The sequence below is a fragment of the Anomaloglossus baeobatrachus genome, chromosome 3, assembly GCF_048569485.1.
Source record: "Anomaloglossus baeobatrachus isolate aAnoBae1 chromosome 3, aAnoBae1.hap1, whole genome shotgun sequence".
Classification (NCBI taxonomy): domain Eukaryota; kingdom Metazoa; phylum Chordata; class Amphibia; order Anura; family Aromobatidae; genus Anomaloglossus; species Anomaloglossus baeobatrachus.
In genome coordinates, this window is record NC_134355.1 from 362613989 (window position 1) to 362633416 (window position 19428).

A 19428-nucleotide genomic window follows, 5' to 3' on the forward strand; every position below is an offset into this window, starting at 1 on the left:
CTCTCCTAGTTACAGCACACATGGGGTTAATTACCCGATGTGTGCTGTAGCTACATGTGCAGAGAGCAGCGCACACTGCTTAACGCTGGCTCCCTGCTCTCCTAGTTACAGCACACATGGGGTTAATTACCCGATGTGTGCTGTAGCTACATGTGCAGAGAGCAGGGAGCAGCGCACACTGCTTAGTGCTGGCTCCCTGCTCTCCTAGTTACAGCACACATGGGGTTAATTACCCAATGTGTGCTGTAGCTACACGTGCAGAGAGCAGGGAGCAGCGCACACTGCTTAGCGCTGGCTCCCTGCTCTCCTAGTTACAGCACACATGGGGTTAATTACCCGATGTGTGCTGTAGCTACACGTGCAGAGAGCAGGGAGCAGCGCACAATGCTTAGCGCTGGCTCCCTGCTCTCCTAGTTACAGCACACATCGGGTTAATTACCCGATGTGTGCTGCAGCTACATGTGCACAGAGCAGGAGCCGGCACTGACAGTGAGAGCGGCGGACGCTGGTAACGAAGGTAAATATCGGGTAACCAAGGACAGGGCTTCTTGGTTACCCGATGTTTACATTGGTTACCATTGTCCGCAGAAGCCGGCTCCTGCTGCCTGCACATTTAGTTGTTGCTGTCTCGCTGTCACACACAGCGATCTGTGCTTCACAGCGGGACAGCAACAACTAAAAAATGGCCCAGGACATTCAGCAACAACCAACGACCTCACAGCAGGGGCCGGGTTGTTGCTGGATGTCACACACAGCAACATCACTAGCAACATCGCTGCTACGTCACAAAAGTTGTTCGTTAGCAGCGATGTTGCTAGCGATGTTGCTTAGTGTGACGGGGCCTTTAGTCTCCAGAGATATTAATCAAACATTAAAATCAGTTGATGAAGGGCAATTTAAGATAAGACACAACCTTACCATAGAGGAAAGTCAGGCGATACATGATTTAAAAAACAATTCCAAGATCGTCATCAAACCAGCGGATAAGGGTGGGGCCATTGTGGTACTAGACAAAACATACTATGTTAATGAAATATTGGGCCAACTCAGTGATGCTAATACCTATTTTCCTATTCCACGAGACCCTACACCTCGTATACAGGGACTGATCAAGCATAAAGTTGATTGTTATCTCACTAATAACACCATAGACCAGAAATTGGCTGAGTTTCTCATTAAGGCACATCCTGTAATACCGGTCTTCTATACACTACCGAAGGTCCATAAAAATATGAACCAACCTAGTGGACGCCCTATTGTGGCCTCCACAGAGTCCGTTCTATCTCCACTTGCCATCACGGTTGAACAAATCCTCACTCCCCTTATAACTAAGATTACATCCTATCTCAAAGACTCCTCTGACTTTTTGTCACAACTACAACTTATTGAGACATTACCACCAGGGTGCCTTCTTGTATCCTTTGATGTCAACAGTCTGTACACCAGCATCCAGCATCATGAAGGCATACAGGCTGTTGACTGGTTCTTGACAGAACACAGCTCCCATTCTCCATCACAGAATAAATTCTGCTTGGATCTTCTCCAACTTGTTCTCGAGAACAATCTCTTTTTGTTCCAAGACCAATTTTACCTGCAAAAACGGGGGACCGCGATGGGCTCAAATTTAGCACCCCCTTTTGCTAACATATACATGGCACACTTTGAAGAGACTCACATCTACAATCACCCGTTATGGTTAGAGTACTCTGTTACCTGGAAGAGATATATTGATGATATCTTTATGATCTGGCGGGGTGACTTTGCGTCCCTATCCCAATTCTTCGCTGACCTTAATTCGTTTAGACAGGACCTTTCTTTCACCATTCATCACGACCAGCATGAAATTAATTTTCTTGACACCATGGTGATATTATCCGCTGGCACCTTGAGCACTGACCTGTACGTCAAACCCACCGACCGCTATAGCCTCTTAAACTACACAAGCTGCCATCCCCGTCATACAAAACAAGGACTCCCCATTTCCCAACACAAACGTGTTGAACGCATTGTATCTGATCCCAAACAATGTGACATAAGATACTCAGAAATGAGTAAGAAGTTCCTCCAAAGGGGATACCCAATTGAGATTGCTGATAGGAGATCCTCCCAGAAATCTACTATTAATAAAAAATACTACACGGATCCCATGCATTAATACCTATCACCCTTTTTCTCCCCTAATCAAGAGCATCATATGTAGACACTGGCCACTCTTGAGCAGGGCCTACCCCGAAGTGAGTGAATTTAACTCACTCCCTTTGTTCTGCAATAAGAGACCCCGCAATCTTCGAGATAATTTGGTCAGGGCGGATATTGGTTCAAATAAAATCACCCAGAGACAGACCTTTTTAGGTACTCCCAGAAAAGGTAATTTCCCATGTCATCATTGCGTACAGTGCAACAATCTCACTAAGGGGGACACCTTCACCCACCCTTTGTCAGGCCATGTCTTTCCAATACATGGGTTTTTTACCTGTGAGTCTTCCTTTGTTGTCTACTTGATTAAATGCCCCTGCGGTCTCGGATATGTTGGAGAGACCACCCAACATATCCGAGACCGCATCAGTAAACATAAGTCTACGATAAGGTGTAAACAGATCCTATTACCTATTCCATATCACTTTATCACACACGGTCATACAATCGCCCAGCTGAAATATCAGGTACTTGAACACGTTCCTCCCAGAAGGGGAGGCAATCGAATACGTACCCTCAAAGAAAGGGAATCCTATTGGATTTTTATCCTCAATACATTGGAACCAAGGGGTCTCAACAGGGAACATGATATGTGTTTATAGTATTCCCTATGGAAGGGATCCTATATGTATGGTCTGTTTCACTTTTTTGTCCACACTGTTTTTTTCAAGATGTCTGTTGGTTTTAGTGACTCCATGGTCCTACTGTACTTTGTATTTTATATTCATAATGGTATCTCAGTTCCCCTTATGCATTAGATTGTAAAACCGCAGTATAAGGACAAGTAGAGGTATAACCTTGATCATATAGAAACCCTGCTCTAATAATTTTCTTTTTGTTTTAGGCACTTTCCTCTACTTGATCCCTTCACCAACCTGCACCAGCATTGGTCATCTATCAGCTATGTGTCACGCTCACCATACAGGACTATCACCTGGCACCCTATCCAGCCTCACTGAATGTATATTGGATCTGACTGGTCCCTTTAGCGCATCATAGCCACCTGTCTTTTTACACACTGGCCTGTGTTCTGTGCCCGGCTCGTGCGTTGTGCAAATAGCCAGGCACTGCGCGCGTGGTGCGTGCAATCCACAGTCCAGCCCTCTGTGATATAAATATATAGAAATTACAGGCTTCACCACATATGCTAAAGGTGCTAAAGGGATCAAGAATCATATAGTAAAGAGAATCCCAGCACTCAAATTGAAGACAAGAGGGGAATTATGCAAAAGTGAATTTATTGACTAGTACACTGCAAAAGGAACCTAACCAGAGCAACAGCACCAACGTTTCGGCATAGAGCCTTTCTCAAGGTCGTTGCATCACTGGTCAGAGTAAGGAAATACGGGTCTCGGAGGACAACCGGAGGTTTGCAAATAATGGTAAGGTTCCACACGTTTTTGCAGAGTATGCTCATGGGTGAAGGGGTGACAGGATCACAATGTGAGGTGAGAGGACGCCTGCAGTGGAGGTCCGGGACTGGCATCAGTGGCAGGGAGAGAGGCTGCCGCTGCATCCAATCACAACACCCTTCATGCCTTCATATCACTGGCCTGTGCTGCGCTCCCCGCGCCTGCGCAGTGCGCGATACGGCACTGCGCATGCGCGGCGTGCGCTCCACCGGCCACACACTGCGTTTCACCGTCCAGGAAGTCAGACGGTGAACGCTTTCTGGCATTTAATATAAATAACACCACCACCGCGATAGGACGTACTCCTCCCTGGGGCCTATACCCTGCATCACCACTGAGAGGTATGTGTATCTGTTCATTTCCTGCCTACCCTCCACACCCAGCAGACCATCACTCATTCCCCCTTATGCTTTCCCTCAGATCCCTATCACAGCGCTTTGCCTGTTTGTGACCCTGTATTTTCACTATTATATACCAGGTATGTGATCAGGTTCATACTATATAAATTAACCTATGCACTGGGTATGCTGTGACTAATGATATACTTTCCATAGGATTCCCTATAGAGCCCTATTGGGACGATTTGCTCCCCTATGCATGGCATCAGTGCCTAAATGACTATTCTCTCATGCTACATAAAGGTAACATGGATATAATATGTCTTATACCACATGTACCTTATACTGTTGTTATCCTTTTGTGTATGAATATCTCTTATCCTGGTATCATTTGTCTATAGCATTTTTGTGATCCTGAGGCAACTGAGAACCCTTCAGTGAAGGAATCGCATTATTCCCTTTAAACCTCCAAAAATACCTACCAGTGGCTACCATATAGCAATTCAGGTAGTTTTGCTTTCTGCCCTCTATCTCTATCATATGGTCCAGGGTAATACGGATATGATATGTCTTATACCACATATACCTTATATTGGTGCTATCCTTTTGTGTACGCATATCCCTCATTCCTATATCATTTCCCTATAGCATTTTGCGATCCTGAGGCAACTGAGAACCCTTCAGTGAAGGAATCACATTATTCCCTTTAAACCTCCAAAAATTCTTACCGGTGACTACTATGTAACGTTTAACGTAGTTTTGCTTCTTTCTACCTTTGTCATATTGTCCATCCTGTCATAGTCCATATGTTATGATGATGTAAACATTTATGCTAATTCATATTTAGAATCAACCACAATTATTTACCGCTTCCAGTTCTGGAATAGGCCTCCGTCATCTACTTACTAATATTGACAAGTGCATAAGGTACAGATATAGATATACGTTCATACTACTATAGCTTAAAAGTAGAGAGTATAAAAAGAGAGGTTTCTCTCATGCCCATGTTCCTGTGATCTGTGATATATTTGTTCATTTCATTAACTGCATAGGATTGCAAGTTTTCCATTTGTCTTCTAATGGTGATGACCTTATACAATAGAACGCACATTATCCTGTTGTTTATATAGGTGGGTACTTGCCTGCTTGACTTGTCTCTGTTTTTTTTTTTAAATTATATGCACATTTTCTCTGGATCCATTCCTCCAGATAGGTTAAGGGGGCTTTACACGCTATGACATCGCTAATGCGATCTCGTTGGGGTCACGGATTTGGTGACGCACATCCGGCCGCATTAGCGATGCCGTTGCGTGTGACACGGATGAGCAATTTTGCATCGTTGCAAAATCGTGCAAAATCGCTCATCGGTTACATGGGGGGCCATTCTCAAAAATCGTTACTGCAGCAGTAACGAGGTTGTTCCTCATTCCTGTGGCAGCACACATCACTCCGTGTGACACCGCAGGAACGAGGAAGCTCTCCTTACCTGCCTCCTGGCCGCAATGCGGAAGGAAGGAGGTGGGCGGGATGTTACGTCCGCTCATCTCCGCCCCTCTGCTTCTATTGGGCGACCGCTCAGTGACGTCGCTGTGACGCTGCACGGACCGCCCCCTTAGAAAGGAGGCGGTTCGCCAGTCACAGCGACGTCGCCGGGCAGGTAAGTATGTGTGGCGGGTCTGGGCGATGTTGTGCGGCACGGGCAGCGATTTGCCCGTGTCGCGCAACAGATGGGGGCGGGTACCCACACTAGCGATATCGGGACCGATATCGCAGTGTGTAAAGCCCGCTTTAGTGTTATGTGGAATTTTCCTCTTTGATGCATATATCTTCACAATGGATTAATTCTTATTGTGTGCGACGCATTATGGTCAATTGACCTATTGTATCACTTAGTACCAATATGTCTTATTTTGCATTGTCAATGTTATATTATGTACTAATTGTGTTTTTTGCACTTTTTGTAACTTTTTATGATCTTAGATAACTTTATCCTTGATAAAGACCTAAAGTAATATGGTCGAAACGTTGGATGAATTATCGCTTATCCTTTTGCACAAATAAAGAATATTCAACATTCAAAGAATTTTTTTCTCATGTTATCAATTATTTTAGTGTGCCAGAGCTATTTCTATTGAATTGACTATTATTATTTTTTCTGAGCACCTACTATATACACAGTAAGCCAGACATATTCATCTCCCATTGACTTTATTTTTATCTGAGCTCCAGTGTCTTTACCTATCAGTCCAGATGTCCTTTACCACTTTTTCCTATAATGCAGATGAAGTCAGCAGCCTACTGTCCAAAGTGACTATACCTAACACATTTTTATCTGTACCAAATGAAGTGGTACGTTCCAGAGATTATGAAAAAGAACTAAGAAGGCATACTGCATTAGAACTACACTGTGCCACATTGGCCGAATATCACCGAGTACAACGTATCCCCAGAGGACTACGTGTGTCATTGAAACCCACTCTTTTTTCTGATAAATCCGATTATTGCACAAAATTTGAAAGTATAATCAATAAGTGCTCTATGGACATAATAATTCTCACAATTGAATTCCTACAAAAAGAAATTGAGGACCTGGGCTAGAATATCAGCTCTATAGAACAGCAGCTCCAGAACACTATTCCCAGCACCGAGTGGGATAAGATCCATTCCAAAACCAAGGATACTATAGCTGAATTTAGAAGGATCCTGCAGGAACGAAAAAGGTCTAAGTTTGTAAGAGATCAAGAGGATTACTCCAAAAATCGTGTCTACCGCTGGCAATTTGTGGAGCATACTCCCAGGCGGCCAGTCTTCTATATTCGCTACTCTTCATCATCAGGATCGGACACGGAACAATATACTTCCCGACAATCCCGTTTTTTAGTCCAGCGTTCAAACCAAAGAGGAAAACGAGGCGCATCAAGAGGGGCCACAGGAACCGTACCGACATACCACGTGCAGACACGGTCTCAGCATTTTTGTGATCCTGAGGCAACTGAGAACCCTTCAGTGAAGGAATCGCATTATTCCCTTTAAACCTCCAAAAATACCTACCAGTGGCTACCATATAGCAATTCAGCATTTTGCGATCCTGAGGCAACTGAGAACCCTTCAGTGAAGGAATCACATTATTCCCTTTAAACCTCCAAAAATTCTTACCGGTGACTACTATGTAACGTTTAAGAATCAACCACAATTATTTACCGCTTCCAGTTGTGGAATAGGCCTCCGTCATCTACCGTATTTTTCACTTTATAAGACGCACTTTTCTTCCCAAAAATTTGGGAGGAAAATGAGGGGTGCGTCTTAAAAAGCGAATATAGCGGTACCTGGGGGTCCTGTCCTTACGGTGATCGGGCGGCCGGGTGCTGCGTGCGGGTGGCGGCCGGGTGCTGCGTGCGGGCGGTGAGCGGCGGCCGGGTGCTGTGTGCGGGCGGCGAGCGGGTGCTGTGTGCGGGCGGCGGCCGGGTGCTGTGTGCGAGCGGCGGCCGTGTGCAGGCGGCGAGCGGCGGCCGGGTGCTGTGTGCGGGCGGCGAGCGGCGGCCGGGTGCTGTGTGCGGGCGGAGAGCGGCGGCCGGGTGCTGTGTGCGGGCGGAGAGCGGCGGCCGGGTGCTGTGTGCGGGCGGAGAGCGGCGGCCGGGTGTTGTGTGCGGGCGGCAAGCGGCGGCGGGGTGCTGTGTGCGGGCGGCGAGCGGCGGCCGGGTGCCTGTGTGCGGGCGGCGAGCGGCGGCTGGGTGCTGTGTGCGGGCGGCAAGCGGCGGCCGGGTGCTGTGTGCGGGCGGCGAGCGGCGGCCGGGTGCTGTGTGCAGGCGGCGAGTGCTGTGTGCGGGCAGCGAGCGGCGGCCGGGTGCCTGTGTGCGGGTGGCAGATGGCTGCCGCCCGCACGCAAGCACAGGTACCCGGCCGCTTGCACGCAGGGTGGGCGGACAGCCTGCTGGCTGCCACTCTGTGCAGGCGGCTGTGCAGCAAATTACCCAGTTTCTCCGCGGTCCAAGTTTCAAATGATGGCGCCGGGAGCGGGCGCGTGCGCAGATGGAGCTCTTGGATGAGAGCTCCATCTGCGCATGCGCTCCAGACGCCATTATTTGAACCGGGACCGCGGACACTGGGACACTCACTGCACCGGCCTGCTGAATGACTCACCCGCCGACGCTGCTGCTGCCGCCGCCACCACCACCACGGGCCCCCCGGCTCCTGCCACCCCGGACACCACAGCACTTGCCACCACGGATGGCACCTGCCACCACGGACCCCGCTGCCACTGACCTGCCATGCCTGCCAGCACAACCTCTGCCTCCTGTGACCCCGCTTCACCACCACTGCTGCCCCCCTCCGGTAAGAGAACACCGGATTATAAGATGGACCGCATTTTTCTTTCTTTTACCTTTTTTATGTCTAAGTTTGGGGTGCGTCTTATAATCCGGTGCGTCTTATAAAGCGAAAAATACGGTACTTACTAATATTGACAAGTGCATAAGGATTGCAAGTTTTCCATTTGTCTTCTAATGGTGATGACCTTATACAAGAGAACGCACATTATCCTGTTGTTTATATAGATAACTTTATCCTTGATAAAGACCTAAAGTAATATGGTCGAAACGTTGGATGAATTATCGCTTATCCTTTTGCACAAATAAAGAATATTCAACATTCAAAGAATTTTTTTCTCATGTTATCAATTATTCTAGTGTGCCAGAGCTATTTCTATTGAATTGACAGCCGATTTCTGACCTTTCTCAGAATCATCCTTACCCTACGAGGAGAGATCTGTAATGGACTCCCAGACCAAGTAAGATTAACATGTGCAAAACCCAAGCACTCAAATGACGAAAAGAGGGAAAGTATATGCAAGTGTTTTTTATTGACAAACTGCAAAAGACATGTGAACCCTGACAGAAGCAACACCTGTCAGGGTTCACATGTCTTTTGCAGTTTGTCAATTATTATTGTTATTATTTTGCCCAGAGCACCTAGTCTATAGCAGTTGAGCCAAACTTTATCCTTTATACTACAAGTAAGATTAAGTCATTTTGTGTTTCTTCCATCTTATAATAATTTTGCAAACAGTTGTTTCCTTCACACCAAGCTGCTTGCCTATTGTCCTGAAGCTCATCCCAGCTTGTGCAGGTCTACAGTTTTGTCCCTAGTGTCCTTAACCCCTTCAGCCCCCAGCCTATTTTGACCTTACTGACCTCGCCATTTTGCGCAATTCTGACCACTGTCCCTTTATGAGGTTATAACTCTGGAACGCTTCAACGGATCCTAGCGATTCTGACGTTGTTTTTTGTGACATATTGTACTTCATGAAAGTGGTAAATTTAGGCCAATATTTTTTGTGTTCAATTTTGAAAATTTTGGAAATTTGGCGAAAATTTTGAAAATTGCGCAATTTTCAAAATTTCAAATTTTATGCCCATAAATCTGAGAGATATGTCACATAATATAGTTAGTAAATAACATTTCCCACATGTCTACTTTACACCAGCGCAATTTTTAAAACAATTTTTTTTTTGTTAGGAAGTTAGAAGGGGTCAAAGTTCATCAGCAATTTCTCATTTTTCCAACAAAATTAACAAAAAACTTTTTTTAGGGACCACATCACATTTGAAGTGACTTTGAGAGGCCTAGGTGACAGAAAATACCCAAAAGTGACCCCATTCTAAAAACTGCACCCCTCAGGCTACTCAAAACCATATCCAGGAAGTTTATTACCCCTTTAGATGCTTCACAAGAATCAAAGCAATGTGGAAGGAAAAAATGAAAATTTACTTTTTTTTTTACACAAAAATGTTACTTTAGCCATAAAATTTAGCATTTTCAAAAGGGTATCAGGAAAAATTACACCATAAAATTTATTGTGCAATTTCTCCTGAGTACACAGATACCTCATATGTGGTGAAAATCACTTGTTTGGGTGCACGGCAGGGCTCGGAAGCAAAGAGCGCCATTTGACTTTCCAAACGCAAAATTGTCTGGAATAGTTAGCGGATGCGTTTGGAGACCCCCCTGAGGTGCCTAAACAATGGAGCTCCCCTACAAGTGACCCCATTTTGGAGACTAGACCCCTCATGGAATTTATTTTAGATGCTTAGTGAGCCCTTTGAACCCCTGGGGGCTTCACAGGAGTTTATAACATTGAGCCGTGAAAATATATATTTTTTTTTTTTTACCACAAAATTGTTAGTTTAACCAGGTAGCTTTTTTTCACAAGGGTATCAGGAAAAATTACACCATAAAATTTATTATGCAATTTCTCCTGAGTACGCAGATACCTCATACAGTTAGGTCCAGAAATATTTGGACAGTGACACAATTTTCGCGAGTTGGGCTCTGCATGCCACCACATTGGATTTGAAATGAAATCTCTACAACACAATTCAAGTGCAGATTGTAACGTTTAATTTGAAGGTTTGAACAAAAATATCTGATAGAAATTGTAGGAATTGTACACATTTCTTTACAAACACTCCACATTTTAGGAGGTCAAAAGTAATTGGACAAATAAACCAAACCCAAAAAAAAAATTTTCATTTTCAATATTTTGTTGCGAATCCTTTGGAGGCAATCACTGCCTTAAGTCTGGAACCCATGGACATCACCAAACGCTGGGTTTCCTCCTTCTTAATGCTTTGCCAGGCCTTTACAGCCGCAGCCTTCAGGTCTTGCTTGTTTGTGGGTCTTTCCGTCTTAAGTCTGGATTTGAGCAAGTGAAATGCATGCTCAATTGGGTTAAGATCTGGTGATTGACTTGGCCATTGCAGAATGTTCCACTTTTTTGCACTCATGAACTCCTGGGTAGCTTTGGCTGTATGCTTGGGGTCATTGTCCATCTGTACTATGAAGCGCCGTTCGATCAACTTTGCGGCATTTGGCTGAATCTGGGCTGAAAGTATATCCCGGTACACTTCAGAATTCATCCGGCTACTCTTGTCTGCTGTTATGTCATCAATAAACACAAGTGACCCAGCGCCATTGAAAGCCATGCATGCCCATGCCATTACGTTGCCTCCACCATGTTTTACAGAGGATGTGGTGTGCCTTGGATCATGTGCCGTTCCCTTTCTTCTCCAAACTTTTTTCTTCCCATCATTCTGGTACAGGTTGATCTTGGTCTCATCTATCCATAGAATACTTTTCCAGAAATGAGCTGGCTTCATGAGGTGTTTTTCAGCAAATATAACTCTGGCCTGTCTATTTTTGGAATTGATGAATGGTTTGCATCTAGATGTGAACCCTTTGTATTTACTTTCATGGAGTCTTCTCTTTACTGTTGACTTAGAGACAGATACACCTACTTCACTGAGAGTGTTCTGGACTTCAGTTGATGTTGTGAACGGGTTCTTCTTCACCAAAGAAAGTATGCGGCGATCATCCACCACTGTTGTCATCCGTGGACGCCCAGGCCTTTTTGAGTTCCCAAGCTCACCAGTCAATTCCTTTTTTCTCAGAATGTACCCGACTGTTGATTTTGCTACTCCAAGCATGTCTGCTATCTCTCTGATGGATTTTTTCTTTTTTTTCAGCCTCAGGATGTTCTGCTTCACCTCAATTGAGAGTTCCTTAGACCGCATGTTGTCTGGTCACAGCAACAGCTTCCAAATGCAAAACCACACACCTGTAATCAACCCCAGACCTTTTAACTACTTCATTGATTACAGGTTAACGAGGGAGACGCCTTCAGAGTTAATTGCAGCCCTTAGAGTCCCTTGTCCAATAACTTTTGGTCCCTTGAAAAAGAGGAGGCTATGCATTACAGAGCTATGATTCCTAAACCCTTTCTCCGATTTGGATGTGAAAACTCTCATATTGCAGCTGGGAGTGTGCACTTTCAGCCCATATTATATATATAATTGTATTTCTGAACATGTTTTTGTAAACAGCTAAAATAACAAAACTTGTGTCACTGTCCAAATATTTCTGGACCTAACTGTATGTGGTGGAAATCAAGTGTTTGGGTGCACAGCAGAGCTCGGAAGGCAAAGAGCGCCATTTGACTTTTGGAGCTAATTTTCCATTCAAAAAGTCAAATGGCGCTCCTTCCCTTCAGAGCCCTGCCGTGCATCCAAACAGTGGTTTATGACCACATATGAGGTATCTGTGTACTTAGGAGAAATTGCCCAACAAATTTTAGGATCCAATTTATCCTGTTGCCCATGTGAAAATGAAAAAAATTAAGGCTAAAAGAAAATTTGTGAAAAAAAAGTACTTTTTCATTTTTACGGATCAACTTGTGAAGCACCTGGAGGTTCAAAGTACTCACTATGCATCTAGATAAGTTTCTTTGGAGGTCTAGTTTCCGAAATGGGGTTACTTGTGGGAGAGCAGCAATGTTTAGGCACACAGGGGCTCTCCATACGCGACATGGTGTCCTGCTAACAATTTGAATGGAAAATTAGCTACAAATATTTACGGACATCATGTGGCGTATGGAGAGTATGTAGTGTATGCCAGGTTGGTGTGTGTGTGTGTAGTGTAGTATACGTCAGCTTGGTGTGTGTGACGTTTACCACACACACACATCAACCTGACGTACACTACACCCCACACCAAACTAACATACACTACATCACACACACCAACCTGACATAGTGTATTTTAGGTTCGTGTGTGTGGTGTCAGAATGGTGTGTGTGGTGTATACTACACCACACATACCAACCTGACGTACACTACACACCACACACATACATCAACCTGACCTACACTACACCACATACCAACCTGACATAGTGTATGTCAGGTTGGTATGTGGTGTAGTGTAGGTCAGGTTGATGTGTGTGTGGTGTAGTATACATCAGGTTGGTATGTGTAGTGTAGTATACACCACACACACCATTCTGACATACACCACACACCAACCTAACATACACCAAGTCAGATTGGTGTGCAGTGTATGTCAGGTTGGTGTGCAGTGTGGTTATAAGGTAGTGTATGTCTGGTTTGTGTGTGTCAGGTTGATATGTGTGGTGTTGTATACACCACACACACACACACTACCTGATGTACACTATAACACAGACACCAACCTGACGTAGTGTATTTCAGGTTAGTTTGGTGTAATGTACGTCAGTTTGGTGTGTGTGTGGTTTAGTGCACTAGCACTAGGTTGGGGGTTACTCACACTTTACTGTATGTCTTCCTCCATGGCCTCTGACTCTTCTCCTCCCGGCCTCCGACTCTTCTCCTCCCGGCCTCCGACTCTTCTCCTCCCGGCCTCCGGACGATTTATTGTCCTCTGACGTCGAGTCTGTGTCACTGGAGGAGGAAGAGTGGGAGAAATAGAGAAAAGGGGGGTCCTCTCCCTCAATATCAGCTTGGGAGGCATGTGCCTCCTCAGCTGAGTACACCCTTTGTAACTGGGACGAGCGGGACATTTTGTGTGCATGTGTAAAAAATCCCCTAAACTTTATTATAGTATGCGTGTGTGTATGTGCGAGTGTTTGGCAAAACTTTCTACTGCAGGAGGGGGCTGTCAGGTGCAGGGAGCTGTCAGGCGTGGGGAGCTGTCAGGCAGGAGCCAGTAGCAGCAGGGGGGGTGGGATCCCTGGGGCAAGGGGGGGAGATCCCTGGGGCAAGGGGGGGAGATCCCTGGGGCAAGGGGGTGAGATCCCTGGGGCAGGGGGGCGATCACAGAGCTGGGGCAGGGGCGCGATCACAGAGCTGGGGCAGGGGGGCGATCACAGAGCTGGAGCAGGGGGGGCGATCACAGAGCTGAAGCAGGGGGGCGATCACAGAGCTGGAGCAGGGGGGCGATCACAGAGCTGAAGCAGGGGGGCGATCACAGAGCTGGAGCAGGGGGGCAATCACAGAGCTGGAGCAGGGGGGCGATCACAGAGCTGGGGCAGGGGGGCGATCACAGAGCTGGAGCAGGGGGGCGATCACAGAGCTGGAGCAGGGGGGCGATCACAGAGGTGGAGCAGGGGGGCGATCACAGAGCTGGAGCAGGGGGGCGATCACAGAGCTGGAGCAGGGGGGCGATCACAGAGCTGGAGCAGGGGGGCGATCACAGAGCTGGGGCAGGGGGGCGATCACAGAGCTGGGGCAGGGGGGCGATCACAGAGCTGGAACAGGGGGGGGTGATCACAGAGCTGGAGCAGGGGAGGGGGCGATCACAGAGCTGGGGCGGGAGGAGCTAATTACTGGCAGCAGCAGCAGGGGTCATCACAGTAATCAGCATGCTGGCAGCAGGTTGTCAGAAGCAGGGCTGTGAGGGATCACAGGGCAGGGGGGAGCAGAGGACGGGGTGGGGGGTGTAATCGGACGATGGGGGGGCGAAGGTCGGGGGGGTGTAATCGGACGATGGGGGGGATCAAAGATCGGGGTGGGAGTGGGGGGAGGTGGAATTGGATGGCAGGGGGAGCGGAGGACAGCAGAAGGGAGCATTTCTTACCTGGCAGCGCAGTGATCGGTGGCGGCAGATCCTGGCAGCGCGTTGGTCGCGATGCCGACAGCAGCAGGGGACCTCCGTCTTCACCCTCCACGGTCAGGATGAAGCTGAAGGGGGAGGGCACCCACCGGTCACATCGCTCCTCCACATCTGATTGGAGGGATAGCGTCACATGGACGCTAGCTCCAATCAGATGGGGGGGGCATTACACGGAGCTCTCCCTGCTCCAGCCAATGGCAGATGATATTGCATCATCAGCCATGGCTGGATTGTAGTATTTCACCAAGTTTCATTGGTGAAATATTACAATCGTTCTGATTGAATGTGAAAGTGACACTTTCAACAGCCAATCAGAGCGATCTTAGCCACGGAGAGGCAAAGCCAACCCCCCTGGGCTCAACTACAAGTTCTTATGTACCTGCAGCGCCGGTGACATTTCAGTAAACCCGGTTACCAGTGCTGCAGAAACGGAAACCCGCCATGACGCATACGGTGCGTCAAAGGTCGGGAAGGCACAAACTTTCATGACGCATGTGGTGCGTCAAGGGTAGGGAAGGAGTTAAACAACTCTGGTGGAGATACTGGAGTGTGATTGATAGTGTGGACAGGTGTCTTTTATACAGGTAACGTGTTCAACCAGGTATAATTAATACAGGTAATGAGTGCAGAGTAGGAGGAACAGTAACAGATCTGCGAGAACCGGAATTCTTGCTGGTTGGTAGGTGAACAAATACTTATTTCATGCAATGAAATGAAAATTAACTATTTAAAAATCATACAATGTGATTTTCTGGATTTTTTTTTTTAATTCTGTCACAGTTGAATTGAACCTTACGATAAAAATCACAGATCTCTCCATTCTTTGTAGGTCGGAATACTTAAAAATCTGCAGTGTATCAAATACCTATTAGCGCTACTGTGTATATATCATATTTCCTATCTATGGAAAGGCAAAATCATGATAAGAAATATGATATTAAAATCTTCCACCTGGGACCTCCAGGGGCAAAGATATTCTGAAAGTTTTGAATCCCATAATTTTCTAAAGATCGAAGCCACATTACATGTCCCATCTGAGGTCACCAAGGAGAGATATGTGGGAGTTGAAGCGATGGCCATGGAGCACCGCAGTGAAGAATAAGTAACGGCGCAAGATGAGACTACAGGTAAACAGGGTTTATTTACAGGAAGGGACATGCAATTGCTTCAAGGCAGTGGACAGGGGGTGTAAGGAATTACACAGCTAATTAACAAGTAAACTACTTACCTGGGGTGGACTACAGCCGTCACCTCACCTATCACAAAACAAAGTGGGAACAGTACAGAACATCAAAAGTACCCTTTTATTTTGATACACAGCTAAGATAAGCGCACGGCTGGGGGCTTCAGCCTGTAGCCATATGCTTTATCATCTGGGTATCACAATATGGGGGGACGCTACTCCAATTTTTTTTTTTTTTACACCAATAGACACACACAGAGTCTGTAATTGGTTGCTGTCACACAGGGTGGGGGCATGGTCTGATTGCAACCAATCTCAGACACTGGTACTTTCGGTGGGCAGGGGAAGCAGTGCATATATATGAAGGAAAATGAGTGGCCCCGGAAGTAGGGTTAAAGCAGCGTGGGAGACTGGTAAGTGTAACGCTCCTACTCCAATTCCCCTATCCAGTACACAATATGGTAAGACAAATGAAGTTGTTTAAAAGTACAACTCGTCCAGCAGAAATAAAGCCCTCTATGGGAACATGGAGAAAAAAATAGAAAAGTTCTTGTTTTTGGAAGGATAGGTGAAAACAAAAACAAAAAAAATAAATAGAAAGTCGCCGGGGGTGAAGGGGTTAAACTTTCCCTGCCTCTTTCCAATGCAGTGGATGAAGCACAGCAGATGGTGTCAGGCCGACACATAGACAAAAAAGACCAGGTGCATAACTGAACATGACATAAAATACAAAAAAAGACAGTTTGCGCTCTGATAATGCTAAAGTATGGTAGGTAGCTGTTAAGATTCAGTTACCTCACCCCTTTCCACAGGCAATGCTAATTAGGCACCATTCTTGGATCTGGTCCGCCTTTATCAATGGTTGCTGTTTGACACTGGGAGGATCAGTTCTGATATAGTCCTGGTATGTGTAGGGCTTGCTCCACATGCTGGGACCTGGGCTGGTCTTTATCCACAAGTGCCTTTTTTGCAACATAGAAGCGGCTATATACAGGTTACAGGTATGTGTGCTCCATTATGGTTCTGCTTTTAACTTTATCTAGGAGGCCGCATGGCACATGAAATACATAATATAGAGTAGGACCCCCCTATTGAGATTTGCCGTGACGTTGGCAGGGGTGGCTCAAAAAATTGATCAATTATTTGCTAAAAATCTCATTTTTTTTATTATAGTACAGTTGGAATAAATCTGTGAATTTTCACTTTTTATATGATGCATGCCAATTTCAGATCGTGCTGGCTCCTTTTTTTTTTTTTTCTTTTTTTAATGCTAAAGTATGGAAACTCCCGTGAAGGGGCAACTGGGCAGATATACAAATGGCCATTTATATATGCTAAATATCTCATTTTTCTTAGATTTTCCTTAGCAGTAATGCAGGTCCATGTTCACACATTCATGGTTTCCATACTTTAGCATTATCAGAGTGCAAACTGTCTTTTTTTTAATTTTAGGCCCACACATAGACATGTATTTGTGGGAGATTCACAGCATGTTATGTGCCTAATATATAAAGGGGGTTGTGCAATTCCAAAAAACTTTAGACTGTAAACTGCCAAACTGAACAAGTCTAGTGCAGGGGCTCCGCCATAGTGTTTTTTTTTTGCAGCACTGATGCCATGTTGGTGGCGCTGCAGCTATTCATAGAAAGCGCAGGCCACTGAGCTCTGATTGGCTGCAGCGCTGTTGACAGAGGTCACTGTTGCACACAATAGTTATCGGGAAGTTCAGTGCAAACAGGAGAAGGTGAGTAAGGCTAAGTTCACACTTCCGTTGTTTTGCATCAGTCACATGCGTTGTATGATGTATGGGACTGACAACATAATCTGTCAAACGGATTGCGTTGTTTCTCAAAGCGGCGGATTGTGACTGATACAAAATAACGGAAGTGTGAACTTAGTCTAAAGGCCCCATCACACGGTACGATATATCTAACGATATGTCGGCGGGGTCACGGAATTTGTGACACACATCCGTAATCGTTGAGATGAAGTAGCGTGTGACATCTCCGAACGACTGTTAACGAGCAAAAAATCATACGTCGTTCATTTTCATAATGTCGTTCCTCCTTCTGTGTGCCGGTTGTTCACTGTTCCCGAGGCAGCACACATCGCTCCGTGTGACACCCCGGGAATGCGGAAGGAAGGAGGTGGGCGGGATGTTACGTCCCGCTCATCTTCGCTTCTAGTGGGCCACTTAGTGACGTCGCTGTGACGCCGAACGTCCCTCCCCCTTCAGGAAGAGGATATTCGCCGCCCACAGCGACGTCGTTAGGGAGGTAGGTACGTGTGACGGGGGGTTAATGACATTGTGCGCCACGGGCAACGAATTGCCTGTGACGCACAAACGACGGGGGCGGGTACGATCGCTCATACGATTGCACGATAGATCGTACGGTGTGACGCCGCCTTTAGGCTATGTGCGCACTGGGAAATGGAATTTTCTTGAGAAAATCCTGCATGCTCTCAAAAATTACCGCACCCGCGGTAAAAAACCGCGGCAAACCGCACCCGAAAACCGCATGCGGTTTGCTGCGGTTTCACCGCGGTATTGCTCGCGGTATTGCCGCGGTTTTGCCGCGTGCGGGTTGGGATGTGCTTTATTGCATTCAATGCAATAAAGCACATTGAAAAAAAAAGTCATTTAATTCTGAGATAGTAGATAGATAGACAGAAGAATAGATAGAGGGATAGATAGATAGACAGACAGACAGAGGGATAGATAGATAGACAGATAGAGGACAGATCGCTACATTTCCCACGGTCAGTAGTGAGTTCACATTACCGGCCGTGGGAAATGACCGGTAATTACCTCTGCTGTCTGCTGCATTCATTCAGCGCTGTGTCTGTGACAGTCGCGGCTGGATGTAAGCAGCGCAGGACGTCGGAGCTGTGGATTACGCCGGAGCTTTGGTGCGGGAGGGGTTAATAAAATGGTGAACGAGGCTTGTTTGTTCTATTTAAAATAAAGGATTTTTCGGTGTGTGTGTTTTTTCACTTTACTTACGGGTTGATCATGTCAGCTGTCACATAGACGCTGCCATGATCAAGCCTGGAGTTAATGGCGGTGATCCACCACCATTAACCCCTTGTATTACCTTGCTGCCACTGCTACACGGCAGCAAGAAGAGCCGAGGACACGCCGGTGCTGCCGCATAATGCATGCGACAGTCCTGGGGCAGCTGCGGCTGATATTCTCGGCTGCGGGAGGGGGAGTGAGGCGGGGGACATTAACCCTGGCCCTCCCCAGCCTGAGAATACCGGGCCGCCGCTGTGTGCTTACCTCGGCTGGACGGTAAATATGCAGCGGAGCCCACGTTCTTTTTTTTCTATATTTCCGTTTTCTTTCTATGTGTGTTCTATGTGTCTGTGTCTGTGTTCTATGTGTCTGTGATGTGTGTGTGTGATCTGTGTGTGTTTACTCTCTGCACGGCTTCCTCTTCCTGTAATGACATCACTTCCCTGCAAAACCGCAGACAAGCGATGTACATTACCGGAGGTAAACCGCGAAATACCGCAGGGAATAACGCAGGAAAACGCAGTGAACCGCACAGAATTTGCTGCCTGCATTATTCCCTGCGGGATTTCACGATTAACATTGGAGTCAATGGAGTGTAATCCCGCAGCGACGTGCGGAAAAGAATTGACATGCAATTGTTTTTGCTGCGGGAATCCCGCAGCAAAACATGCAGCTGTCAAAATCCGCCCAGTGCGCACAGGATTTTTTTTGCCCATAGGTTTTGCTGGTGATTCACTGCAGAGATGTTATGAACATTTTCTGCAGCGAAACATGCAGCAAATCCGCGGAAAATCCGCGGCAAAATCCGGTAAGTGCGCACATAGCCTTAGGGTTCTTTTCCACTTGTGTATAGCTTGTGAT